Source organism: Mus caroli, unplaced genomic scaffold, assembly GCF_978045245.1.
Source record: "Mus caroli unplaced genomic scaffold, Mus_caroli_1 scaffold_15, whole genome shotgun sequence".
Lineage (NCBI taxonomy): Eukaryota > Metazoa > Chordata > Mammalia > Rodentia > Muridae > Mus > Mus caroli.
This window is the reverse complement of record NW_028227270.1, coordinates 43,254,396-43,268,332: the sequence shown is the minus strand read 5'-3', so window position 1 is coordinate 43,268,332 and position 13,937 is coordinate 43,254,396. Positions and strand designations below refer to the sequence as shown.

Below are 13,937 nucleotides of genomic sequence, written 5' to 3'. Positions count from 1 at the left end.
TTTCTTTGTTTTGTGCATTTGGTGTTTTGATTATTATGTGACAGGAGGGATTTCTTTTCTGATCCAATCTATTTGGTGTTTTGTAGGCTTCTTTAATGTTCATGGGCATCTTTTTCTTTAGGTTAGGGAAGTTTTCATCTATACTTTTGTTGAGGATATTTACTGGCCCTTTAAGTTGGGAATCTTTACTCTCTTCTATAACTATTATCCTTAGATTTGGTCTTCTCATTGTGTCCTGGATTTCCTGTTTTTTTTGTGTTAGGATCTTTTGCATTTTGCATTATTTTGATTATTGTAACAATGATTTCTATGGTATATTATATGCCTGAATTCTCTCTTCTATCTCTTGTATTCTGTTGGTTATGCTTGCATCTCTGGCTCCCCATCTCTTTCCTAGGTTTTCCATCTCCAGAGTTGTCTCCCTTTGTCATTTCTTTATTGTTTCTACTTCCATTTTTAGATCCTGGATATTTTTGTTCAATTCCTTCACCTGTTTGGTTGTGTTTCCTTGTAATTCTTTAAGCTGGGCCTGCAGGGACATGGGGCAAGGTTGTCCTGGTGGTGACTCAAGCCTTCCAGCAGGTAAAGGATAGGCTCTATTTATAAGCTCCTTTATCAGCTAACTGTGCACCCATACTTGTTGCATCCATTGAGCCTTTAGTTATCCTTCTCTCTGCCACAGACCCCACTCCATTCTACCACTTTTTTTTTTAAATACTAAGTTTTTCTTTTTTGTGTCCTATATCTTGACCTTCAGGGAGTAAAAGAAGTTTTGCCAAAATGTATATTTTCTTTCTCATGTGCTAAAAGTCATGCATACTTGATGATCTAAACAATAGAGATTATTTTCTCAGTACTGAAGGCTAGCAGCACAGTCAGGGTGTCAGCAGGTTGGGGCATTCACAGGCTGTGAGGGAGAATCTGTTCTTGTCTGTGTTCCTTCCTGGAGGCTGTTTGGCAATCTTTGGTGTGCTACTTTGGTCTCTGCCTTCATCCTCATGTGCTTTCTCTTCATGCACACGTTTGTTTTTATGTCCATGTTTCATTGTTTTTAAGCATGTAAGTGATATTGGACCAGAATTCACTCTAATGACTTCATTTGATTTTGATTATTTGTAAAAACTCTATTTTCAGATAAGGTCACAATCACAGGAACTAGTGGTTAGGACATCATCTGAGAGGATAAAAGTATTCCATTAACAATAGTTAATGTTTCTGAGGTAGTATATTAGAAAGTTCTCTAGTTGTGGTTTTATATATAAGTTTGAAGTTTATGAAAATATTGGGCCAATTATGAGTGCATGCCAATAGATGAGTCATATATAAATATTTGTTTATGAGACAGGACTTGTTTATTCTTACAAAAAATATATACATACATAGTTTAAAGGAAGAATTTCCTTCTGGACAAACAAGAGCCAGAGCATAACCAAAGCCATGTATGAGGATTCATTTATGAATTCTTGGCTGTTGTTGTCCAAGAGACTTCCAAAACATTTTGGGTTATTTCTGTTGTCCCTGGTTACCCCCAAAGGCAGAAAGTAAATCCCCATTGCTGAAGACATCAAGCATTTCAGACATAGGACCAGAGGATTCACACTGTATGCAACCTGAAAGTATTTCCCAAGGACTAGCTTGCATAGTATCAGAAAGTGCCACACATGCTTCCAAAGAAGGAAAGAACTGCCAGTCCTGCCCAGACCCAGCTGTGCATCTTGTGTACTATAACAATGACCAGAATGGCATGCATTACTTTAAGGGTACAGTAGTGATACATATACCTTGTTGGTAAGCAACAGCTCTCTAATTGAACTTAAGACCCACTCAATAAGAGGGAAACCTAAACAGCTACCCCAAGCTAGTGAAATTATGGGTCTTAGAGAAGAATCTACAACTGCCGCTAAATCAGCATTATCCCTAAGTGCACTATAAATATTTGTCCTTTTACCCACAGATAAGTGTAAGTCTCACCCCTCATCATGGAAACATCTCTTTCCCTTGACAGACAGAGATGATTACAGAAAACCAGAAGTAATCAAAATACAGAGTTGTGGCATTTAACTGTAATTGATACACCTACAATATAACTCCTGCATTTAGTATTTGTACTGTATCTCTAACCAGAAAATCATGACACATAGCTCTAATAAGTAGAGATAGACATTATTAATATTTCTAAATCATCATATAATACTTGTTAAGTTTTTGACATATTTTTCATTGAAGATTATGCCACAACAGTTCTTTACAATAAGATAGATTCCATAGTATTCTAAATATGTATCTGAATATGTGACCCATTGTGTAATTAGCTTGATGGTCATGGGTGATGAGTTGGGTCACTGTATTTCCAAGCATCAGTAGGCTAAATCAGCCTTGTATTGTGTGATTGAGCTCCTTGTCATCAGTCTTGTACCTCTTACTTTCAGGCTCTTGCCAAGACATTTTTAATACTCACATTATTCTACTGGCTTAACTTCTTTATGAGGAAAGCATTCTAGCTTTTTGGTCTGTTGGGCATTTCCACAATTCTTCTTATGTTTTTCTTATCCCATCTTCTACTTTCCCAAAGCTACCTGATGTTTTCAGATAACTGTGTAGTCTTTTACACTGCCATACCTTCACTCCTTCCTCCACTAAGAAGGCTTGTGTCTTACTTATTCCTTTTTCCAGCAAGTTTGCCCTCCCTCCCTCCATCCCTCTCTCCCTTCCTCTCTCCCCCTTCCCTCCTTCCTTTCCTTCCTTCCTTCCTTCCTTCCTTCCTTCCTTCCTTCCTTCCTTCCTTCCTTCCTTCGTTCCTTCGTTCGTTCGTTCCTTCCTTCCTTCCTTCCTTCCTTCCTTCCTTCCTTCCTTCCTCCCTTCCTTCTTTCCTTTCTTTTAACTTTGGATTGGTTCTTTGTGAATTTCACATCATACATTCCAATCCCACTCATCTCCTTTTCCCTGTATCTGCCTTCCACCCTATACCCTTTTGCCTAGATGTCTTTGCTTGCAAATGTTCATGTAATGACTCCTTGGTCTTGTCCAAGGCCTCTGACTTCTGCCATCAATACTGGATCCTCACTGGGACTCCTCTCACATACCCTCTTGTTGCCCATGGAGATTCTGTAGTTTAGGATTTGTAGGACCACCCTGTTCACAGCTCCAGCAGTTCACTGATGTGGTAGATGTTGGGGTGGGCCAATTCAAAGTCCTAGATCTGGTCTTGAGAGGTTTCTAGGCTTGTCAGCCTTCTAACTGCCATGAACCCACCTCACGGAGATAAGCTTTCCTGTCCTATCCTGGCTGGCCTATCCAATGTTGTTGTCTGCAAGGGGCAGTGCCAGCTCTCCAGCTCTCATGCCCTTAGGGCTAGCTAATCTACACCCACACTGTCAGGGTTAACTCTATTGTGCTGCTCAGGTTAGGTGCTGGGCCTGCTTTCCCAAGTGCTGCAGCAGATTCAGCTCACCTTCAATCCTGGCAACAAGGGCCAACTCTTTGTGTTGCCCAGATGAGGTGCAGGGCTTGTTTTCCTGCTCTCATGACCCCAGGGCTAGCTCTTCTGCTTGCTGTAGGTAGCAAGGGGTGAGGGTTGCAGAGGACATCTCTCTTTCACCCATGCCACTACATGACAGACAAGTTTTGGGGAGTGTTTTCTAGAGTGCTGCAGTAGCTGAGGGGCAGGGACAGCTCTCCTGATCTGATGACTTTGGGGCCAGCTCTTCTGCCTGCTGTAGGTAGCAAGGAGCATGAGGGGAGGATATCTCCCTTGTTCATGTCACAGCATATCAGAAAAATGGTGGAGCCATCTTTTTTTCTCTCCTCATACCAGGGTCAGCTCTACTGTACTACCCAGGTAAGGTACAGGGCCTGTTCTCCTGAGTGTCAGCAAGTACTTTCTTAATATTTATCTCAAATAATATTGTTTCCCTGAACCATTTATTATAAACCTGACTTCTTTTTTTTAGTGTCTGTAATATTATATATAAAACATATTTTAGAACTGATTATAGGATAATACAGAGGCCAGGTTTTATATTTTTAACTTCTACTAGATTTTCATTTTACCACACAAAAAATAACATGTTTAATTTATTATTCAAAAATTTCATACATACATGTATATAAATGTATATAATATATTTTGATAATACAGACTTTTGTTTAGAGCTGAGCCATATATTGTAGAAATTGGAAATCAAAATGAAAAACCATCTTCAGAGTTTGTAGCCTTATAGAGAACTCCCAGTTTCAGTAATTTGAAGGATGATAGAGGGACATTATGAAGACTTTGTTGATAAAGAGAATATACCAAATATTTTTAAACATGCAATTATGACTGACCATGTTTTTGCAGTGCTTTAAAAGCTAACAGAACTTATTTGTTTGCAGGTGGCTATGGAATGGTGTAGCAGATTGCTGCAGATGGTTTCAATAGTTCTGCTGAATGCTCCTCGTTTGTGCCTGCAAGAGGAACTCAAGGCTTTATGTATGGCCATTGCTGTGACCTAGTGTGATGCTCTACTTTTCCACTGAACTCTGCTTGCTCTAACTGAGGACCTTAGCTATAATTTAGCCTTTTCTTTTTGTAAGTAACTACACATAGCTGAGACAAAATTATTTTGATGTTTAAAAAACAAGAAAGGCAGCCTAAGCCAGGTGGTGGTGGTGCACGCCTTTAATCCCAGCACTTGGGAGGCAGAGGCAGGCGGATTTCTGAGTTCGAGGCTAGCCTGCTCTACAAAGTGAGTTCCAGGACAGCCAGGGCTACACAGAGAAACCCTGTCTTGAAAACAAAACAAAACAAAAAACAAACAAGCAAAAAAAAAAAAAAAACCAACAACAACAAAAACCAATTTTATTGATTTTTAGCCATTTTTAAAAAATTATAGGTTCTCCTAAGAGTCACAGGCTTTTGATCAAAAGTTTGTGTTTCTAATGTTCTCCTTTATGATTACATTATAAAGTACATAGAATCATATTGGCTTACTCCAAATGCCAACTATCTGAAACGTTTTAGAACATATAAATCCAGTCCCCATGGCAGTACATTCTACTTCATTAGTTACTAATGTTAGAGAATTGGGATCTGTTCATCTGATCTTTCAATTTTTTTCTGAAACAATTGTTTCAATAATATTGATGCAGCTATTATCCTGAAACTGTGTGCTCCTAGAACTGTGATTTTGAGTTGTATTTTTTACTGCTTCTGAAGGGTTTCTAACAGTTTCACTTGAATATATTATTCTTTTATATAATACAGAGGCATAATATTAATTCTACTCATAATGTTTTTTAGTAATGTCTACTCCTCTTCCCAACCCTCACGAAAAAATTCCTTTTTACTACATATTTTCTTGATTTACATTTCAAATGTTATCCCCTTTCCTGGTTTCCCCTCCAAAAACCCCTTATCTCCTCTCTCTTCCTCCCTGCTCACCAACCCACCCACTCCCACGTCCTGGCCCTGACATTCCCCTATACTTGGGCACAGAACCTTCACAGGATTAAGGGCCTTTCTTCCCATTGGTGACCAACAAGGCCATTCTCCACTACATATGCAGCTGGAGCCATAAGTCCTACCAAGTGTGCTCTTTGGTTGGTGGTTTAACCCCAGGGAGCTCTGGGGGTTGCTGGTTAGTTCATATTGTTGTTCCTCCTATGAGGCTGCAAACCCCTTCAACTCCTGGGTTCTTTCTCTAGCTCCTTACCCTATGCTCATTCCAATGGTTGGTTGCTGTGGGGAATTGGGCTATGCACAGACAGGTTGGTCTCCAGGTGAGCTGAGGTCTGAACCCCAAAGGGTGATAATTCATCTTCATGACACGGTAGGCGTTCCCTCATGCTCCTGGAACTCTGGCTCATGCCTAAGTTACTGCGCCCTACAGCCACCACAAGAGAAGCATGTCTAGAAGTCACATAGTCAATGGCCCAAATTATCCTCTGCTACCAAATGTTGGGAATTAAAATGGGGCCCTGGGGGAGGAGGGGGAAGGGGAAGACCCACTCTCCATCAGAGTTCCACCTATTCTCTGGTCAGTCTGGTGTGGGAGGGCTACTATCTACCTTCTTCTCATCCCCGGATCGCCATCTAAGCCTCTGACCCACTCTTTGGGGGGTGGCAAGGGGTAGCCTGGTGTAGCCCTACCTGGGAGCTCCCGGCTACTTTGCTAAAGCCACTGGGGGTTATGGGAGAGAGGGATGAGGGAAGAGAGGTTCCCAACACTGGTGAGAGTGAGTGCAGTGGATCTTGATGATCAGAGACTCTCTATGGTTTTAGAGCTTTATTGTAGAAAGGCAGCAGGAAAGAGAGAAGGTAGGAGAGAGAGAGAGAGAGAGAGAGAGAGAGAGAGAGAGAGAGAGAGAGAGAGAGAGAGAGAGAGAGAGAAGGCTAGAGAGTAAGAGGGAGAGAGGAGAGGAGAGGAGAAGACAACGAGAGGAGGAAGGAGAGAAGACAGAGAGGAGAGAGAGGGATAAGAAGCAAGAGAGTGAGAAGTAAGAGCATAAGAGAGTGAGGTGGGGGCCTAACAGCTCCTTTTATGGTCTTTACTGTTGCTAGGTGACTGGGGAGGAGTTTAGCCTGAAGGTCAGAAGCTTGGGCCATTGCCTACTTTGTTCTCCCTTCTAAGAAGGACCGATATATCCACACTTTGGTCTTCCTTCTTGCTGAGTTTCATGTGGAAACCAGAAAAATTCTATTTCAAGAATTGGTAGGAACACTTTATTACACAACTTCTTTACTAAGGAGAGTGAATAAGTAGCTAGAAATTAAAGTACTTTTTCTGCATGAAAAGTGGGAATATTTTTCAGAATTCTGGGAAATGTCAAAGTAATTTTGGTTGTAGTCATATTGCATTTAATGCTATTGAGAATATTGCTAACATTAACAAAAATATTCTGTAATTTCCACAGTTATTGCTATTGGTGACAAGGGATGTGAGTTGGCTTGCATCCATGCTTTGAGCATCACCATTAGACACATCTGGTTCCACATGTCAGAAACAATCTTTCCTTTAAGACAGTTGAGAAAATTTTCAGTTGGGGGTTGTGGTTAGGGTTGATTATTCTATATTTTAATCAATGATATTTTAGAGTATAACAAATGTTCCAGAGTAAACACAAGTGTAAAATTTTATGTATAAGAAGAATTTTAAACATTTCTTTGATTTTTAAAAAAGTTTATCAGAATATAGTGGTTTGGAACCAAAGGCAAATTTTATTCTATAATAATCATTTTATCTTTTTGTTTTTCCTTGTGACATTGGCAACATCCACTTTGCAGATATTAAGCTGTTGTTGAGGAAGGAGCTTTGGCAATAGAAGTAACCAAGCAGCAGGTTCAGTTCCACTGTTGACACAATTGGAAACGGATCCCTACTTTATGCATTGGAGATGCTATGAAGACTACTCTGATGTTCCCCTATTGGGATAGTGAAGTATGATGCTTCATTGGTTGAGTGTATGCAATCAAAATAAGAGTGAAAAAGGAAGATCTGGGGGGTGGGCAGATGCCTGCTGGGTAAACTATTTGTGGCATAAACTTGATAACCCCACAGGAAAGCCAGATGTTGTCATGTGCTTCTAACCACAATTCTGCTATTGAATGGGGGCTTACTGGTCAGTGACTAGCCAAAATGTGAGCTTCATGTGCTGAGAGAACTACCTATCTCAAAAATAAGGTGAAAGGGTTAGAGAGGTTGCAAAGTAGCACTGACTGATCTCTCAGAGGAAAACGTGGGTTCAACCCCTAGCACCCACATAGCAGCCAACAACCATCTGTACTCTAGTCTCAGGGGATCTAGTTCCTTCTTATATCCTCAGTGAACACTGCACATATATTGTGCATAGACATACATTCGGTCAAACAAACACTCAGACACATAAAAATAAATGAAATCTCAAAATATTTTAAAAAGATAATGTGGAGGGTGATTGAGGCCTTATATTAATCTTTAGACTTTGCAAAATGAGTTTTATACACACACACACACAAAACACACAAACACACTATATGTACACACACATATATACACTAACACACACACTTGAAAAAATGTTATTGCTTAAATTTTTTTGATAACTTGTCTCAGAATTTTTATTATTGATTTCATTATAATATTTATTTTTAGATCCTGGATGGTTTTGTTCAATTCCTTCACATTTTTGTTTTGTTTTACTGTAATTCTTTAGGGAATTTTTGTGTTTCTACTGTAGCAGCTTCTACGTGTTTATCTGTATTCTCCTGTATTTCTTTAAGGGAATAATTCATGCCTTTCTCCTTTATTAGCATCATGAGATGTGATTTTAATTCAGGGTCTTGCTTTTCCAGTGTGTTGGGTTATCCAGGACTTGCTGTGGTGGGAGAACTGGTTTCTGATGATGCCGAGTAATCACTGATTTCTGTTGCTTTTGTTCTTGCCCATGCCTCTCACCATCTCGTTATCTTTGGTGTTAGCTGCTCTTAATGTCTCTGAGCCTGTGTGTCAGTATTTCTGTGAGATCAGTTCTCTTCTAGAGGAATTTGACTATGGAGAGCTGGGACACAAGTTCAGCTCCAGACATAGATGTAAACAGGAAGGATCCTGTCCCTGTTTGTTCCTTGGTTCCTGTTTCCTTTGGGCTCCAGATGGGTCCTTCAGAGAAGAAGTGTGGTCCTACCTGTGCTTACAGGTGTGTCAGCACTGCTGGGAGATCAGCTCCTTCCAGGCAGGATCTGGATCTGGATTGCTGTGGCACAGGGTCAGCTCTGGGGCACAGATGGAAACCAGAATGATTGGGTCTCTGGCTGTTCCTTGGTTCCTGTGTCCTGATGTCTCTGGATGGGTCCCTCTTGGGCCAGGTGTGTGAGCAGAAGTGGTGGTCTTACCTGTGTTCTCAGGTGTGTTAGCACTCCTTGGAAACCTGCTCTCCCCTGTCAGGATCTAGGTATGGAGATCTGTGGCACAGGGTCAGCTCCAGGAACAGATGGAAACCAGAAGGTTGTTGGTGAGATATTATGAGTGTTGCTTTTGACATCACTGGGAGACACAATCACACAGCAAACTTTCTGATCTTCTGACACTTATAATCTTTTTTTTTTTATAATGGATGTTTTCTTCATTTTCATTTCAAATGCTATCCCCATTCCTAGTTTCCTCTCCAAAATCCCCTACACCCTCCCATCTCCCCCTGCTCCCCAAATCACCCAGTTCCACTTCCTGGCCCTGGCATTTCCCTATATTGGGGCATAGAATTTTCGAAAGACTAAGGGCCTATCCTCCCATTAACGGCTGACTAGGCCATCCTATGCTACATGTGCAGCTAGAGACATGAGCTCTGGAGGTACTGGTTAGTTTATATTGTTGTTTCTCCTCTAGGACTGCAGATCCCTTCAGCTCCTTGGGTACTTTCTCTAGCTCCTTCATTGGGGACCCTGTGTTCTACCCAATAGATGACTGTGAGCATCCAGTTCTGAGATCCACTGTGAGGCACTGGCATAGCATCACAGGAGACAGCTATATCAGGGTCCTGTCAGCAAAATCTTGTTGGTATATGCAATAGTGTCTGGGTTTGGTGGTTGTTTATGGGATGGATCCCCAGTAGGGGGGGGGCAGTCTCTGGATGGTCCTTCCTTCAGTCTCAGCTCTGAATTTTGTCTCTGTAACTCTGTCCATTTGTATTTTGTTCCCCCTTCCAAGAGGGAAGGAAGTATCCACACTTTGGTCTTCCTTCTTTTTGAGTTTCATATGTTTTGCAAATTGTATCTTGGATATTCTAAGTTTCTGGGCTAATACCCACTTATCGGTGAGTGCATATCATGTGTGTTCTTTTGTGATTTGTTTACCTTACTTAGGATTATATCCTCCAGATCCATCCATTTGCCTGTGAATTTCATAAATTCATTGTTTTTAATAGCTGAGTAGTACTCCATTGTGTAAATGTACCACATTTTCTGTATCCATTCCTCTGTTGAGGGACATCTGGGTTCTTTCCAGCTTTTGGCTACTATAAATAAGGCTGCTGTGAACATAGTGGAGCATGTGTCCCTATTACAAGTTGGAATATCTTCTGGGTATATGCCCAGGAGCCACTTACAATCTTTAGTCTCTCTCTTCCACAATGATCCCCGAGTCTTAGGTCAGGAGTTGTTGTATAGATATAGTCACTGAGACTGGGTTTTCAGCTCTGCATTTGATTAGTTGTGGCTTTCTGTAGTGATCTCCATCTGTTGAAAAGAGAAGCTTCCTTCATGAGGGGTGAGAACTACACTTATCTGTGAGTATAAGAAGAAATATTTAAATGTAGTTAGAGATTATGCTGGTATAGTAAAGTGCCAGATGTAAGTTTTCCTTCACAAGCCATAACTTTACTTGTGGGTAGTTGGCTAGGTTTCAAGTACCAGGCATGTCTTCCCTTGTGTTGAGTGGGTTTTAAGTCCAGTTAGAAAGTTGTAGGTTACCAACAATGTATGCATGGCATTACTGCATCCATAGGGTTATTGTTCCATGCTGATTATTTTTGTGGTGCATAGGCATCAGAGCTGGGTATGAGGAGGACTGTTGTTTTCACGTCAGTTTCTGCCTGGAATTCTTGAAGTAGAATCTGTATGGTACCTCTTAGGAATATTTAGGAATATCCTGAATATCTGCTTCACTCTTTAAGGAGTAGAACTGGTAATTCTCATGTTTTCTACAGGCTGGCACTAGGGCTCTGGAAAATGCATTTAATATTAGACAGATCATCTAAAATAGTAGTTAATTATTGTATAGCAGATATATCATGAAATAGAAAATGTTTGACTATTGTCTTAGTTAAGATTACTATTTTTTCTGATAAAACACCATGACCAAAAGCAAGTTGGGGAGGAAAGGGTTTATTTGGCTTACAAGTCCACATCCATAATCTAGCACTGAAGAAAGTCAGTACAGGAACTCAGACAGCATAGGAATCTGGAGGCAGCAATTGATACAGAAGCCATGGGGGGGGGGTGCTGCCTATGGACTTGCTCCCCTTGGTTTTCTCATTCTACTTTCTTACAGATCCAAGAATCACAACCAGTCCAGGTGTGTGAACCCATCCACAATGAATTGAACTTTTCCACATCAGTCATCAATTAAGAAAATGCTCTACAGTCTTGCCTACAGCCAAGTCTTATAGAGGCATGTCTCAAGTTGGATTCCTTCCTCTCAGATATCTCTAGCCTGTGTCAAGTGACATAAAATTAGCCAGCACAACCATTGTCAATGAAAAAGTGGAATCTTATGTTTCTGTAAGAGTTATTTTATTGCATTTGTGGCTGTAAAGATTGACTCCTGGGCCTTGCACATGATAGGTTAGTGTTCTACCTGAGATATGGCCTCAGATGTCTGTGATTTCATGACATTAGCCAAAACACCCAACAGCGGGGAGATAGGACTTGAAGAGTCCACCTCTAGTAGATAAATATGGCTCCTAGTAAAGGTATGGGGTCTACCCATACATCTCAAAATTTTTAATTCAGAATTTTTCCTGGCTAAAGGAAATACAGGAACAACAACAACAACAACAACACAACAACAACAACAAATGGAGCAGAGACTGAAGGAAAAGCCATTCAAGGACTGTCCCACCTTAGGATCCATCCCATCTGCAGATACCAAACTCTGATACTAGTGCTGATGTCAAGAAGTGCTTACAGACAGGAGCCTGGTAGTCTCTGAGAGGATCTGCCAGCACCTAACTAAGACAGATGGAGATACTCACAGCCAATCATTGAATTGAGCCTGGAGACTCCAATGGAAAAGTTAGGGGAAGAACTGAAGGAACTGAAGGGGATTTCAATACCATAGGAAGAACAACATCAACCAACCAGACTACAGGGCCTAAACCACCAACCAAAGAGTATACATGGGTGGATCTGTGGTCCCCCACTACATATGTAGCAGAAGACTGTCTGGCATCAGTGGGAGGGGAGGTGCTTGGTCTTGTGGAGGCTTGTTGCTGGAGGAGTCAGCAGGGAGTAAGTAGGTGGGGGACCACCCTCTTAGAGCCAAAGGGGAGGGAAGTGGAGTGTTTGTAGAGGAGAGACCAGGAAGGGGGACATCAATTGAAATGTAAATAAATAAAATAAATTAAAAAATTGTACTATGGCCTTTATTGTTTATAAAATATATAGATCCATTATTTCTAGTCTTTAGTGGTTTTCTGCTATCAGGCCACTGCAGATTGCTCCAGCCTCACTCATGACAGCCTTTTATTTTCTCATCCAACAGCATGCTTAGTCCTTGCATTCTTGGCAAACTCAGTGGCTCTTGGTCATGGGACAATGACAGTCTGTTTTGCACTCTTGACTTCAGTCATATTTTTGTTGTGACTCATCTTGTAAGTAGCAGCTTCCCATGTGAGAATCACTTTTCTTGGAGAATAGCTCCTCTCACTGAGCTTTCCCACTTCAGGGCTATGTTGTAGAAATTGTAGTTTATGGTTCTTAGTTGTGTGCCTTTTTGTTGCTGTACTAGACTTTTTTTTAAGGGTAAGTACAAAAGTTACCTGTTTGATGGAATTTTGCATTTCCATTTTTGATGTGCTCCATGACACAGGCTGTCTAACAAATAGCTATTGAATTAAAGAATGGTTATTCTCTCTAAGAAAGAAAAGGAAACTTATCAATTGCTGTGATAAAGGCTGTAACATGGCTTTCAACCTGAAATGGGAGTGTGCTTTTCAGTGACTATTCAGTTATTGTGCCAAGAAATGTTCATGAACCCCAAAAGGCCACCAAGGAGCTAACTTCAATGTTACATTAATTAATTGATTACATTAGGGTCTTTTTATTACAAGCTTGAGTTTGGGCTCTTTGCCAACCCTGACACAGCAGGACAGGAAGGTGGAGCAGCCCCAAGGCTCCATCAGGATAAGGTTTTATAGGGAATGGCAAGCAAGCAAGGAGGGTTAGCCATGAACAATCACAAATAGTCTGAAAGTACATTTGAAACAATCAGACTAGTCTTTGATTGACTGTTGCTAGGAAGTAGCTAGGGAGTAACTCTGGGGCCAAGGAAAAGCAGTGGGGTCTTTCCTAATACTTGGGTGCAGCCTGGGTTCAGCTATAGATCAAGTTTCTCTAAAGATGGAGGGTGGTCTCAAGATGGAGTAGGTTTATCCTCCCCACACTCTTTCTCTGATAACTATAAGGCCCAACCATGGAACTTCCCGAAGTTCATAGGCTTTGTTATGGAGTAGACTTTTTATTATCATAAACTGAGTAGTCTCACATCTGTCTATATCAGCATCTATTATTTGTTTCAGTCTAACATAACATTTGTTTTGTCAGGAAGGTTATCTCAGTGTTAGTGCCAGCTATATCTAATCTCATGAAAACATCTAGTAACAGGGCTATGTCTTCTTCTTTTTTTTTTGTAAAGCTAAATTTTCTTTTATTTTTCTTTGAAATAATGGTGAACTAAGCGGGAACTTTTGAAAGAGTGGATGAGAGGTAAAAGAATAATTTCAAAGCTTTTTCATGAATATTATCTTCTCAGTGTTTGGTTTTAAACTAGTGGCTCAGGTTTTTTTTAAAATTAATTTATTTTTATACTCCATATTTTATCCCCTCCTCCTCATCCACCCTCTGAGTGTTCCATATAATCTTAGTCATTCTAACTGGTATAAGATTAAATATCCATGTGATTTTAATTTCCATTTCCCTAATAACTAAAGATGATGAACATTTTTCACATAATTCTCAGCCATTTGTATTCTTCTTTTGAAGTACTTCTGTTCAGTTACATGTCCCCATTATTATTGGATTGTTTGTTTTCTTAGAATTTGGTTTTCTTTTTTTTTATGTAGCTGAGAAATTATTGATTTATTTTCGTAATTTATACTCCAAACAGGTGAGATATATAAACAAATTTTGGGAATTTTCTTTTTTAATTTATAAGCATTATTATAAAAATACTACCAAGTAAACAAAAATATTTTACACCAAGATTAAT

At 40.3% G+C, this 13,937-nt stretch overlaps 1 long non-coding RNA gene across 5 annotated transcripts in view; it reads left to right on the top strand.

Annotated features, from left to right (window-relative positions):
* The window catches only part of LOC110308128 (uncharacterized), a 36,288-nt gene extending 22,559 nt beyond the window's left edge, over positions 1-13,729 (top strand). For 3 of the 5 annotated variants that reach the window (XR_003834676.2, XR_015045387.1, XR_003834677.2), the window contains exons 2-4: positions 4,375-4,570; positions 7,265-7,418; positions 11,001-13,729. This is a non-coding gene — a long non-coding RNA (uncharacterized LOC110308128). Of the gene's footprint in view, positions 1-4,374; positions 4,571-6,541; positions 6,693-7,264; positions 7,419-11,000 lie in introns of all 5 variants that reach the window. The other 2 variants (XR_015045389.1, XR_015045388.1) reach the window with 2 other exon arrangements.
* Positions 13,730-13,937: the final 208 nt, after the last annotated feature.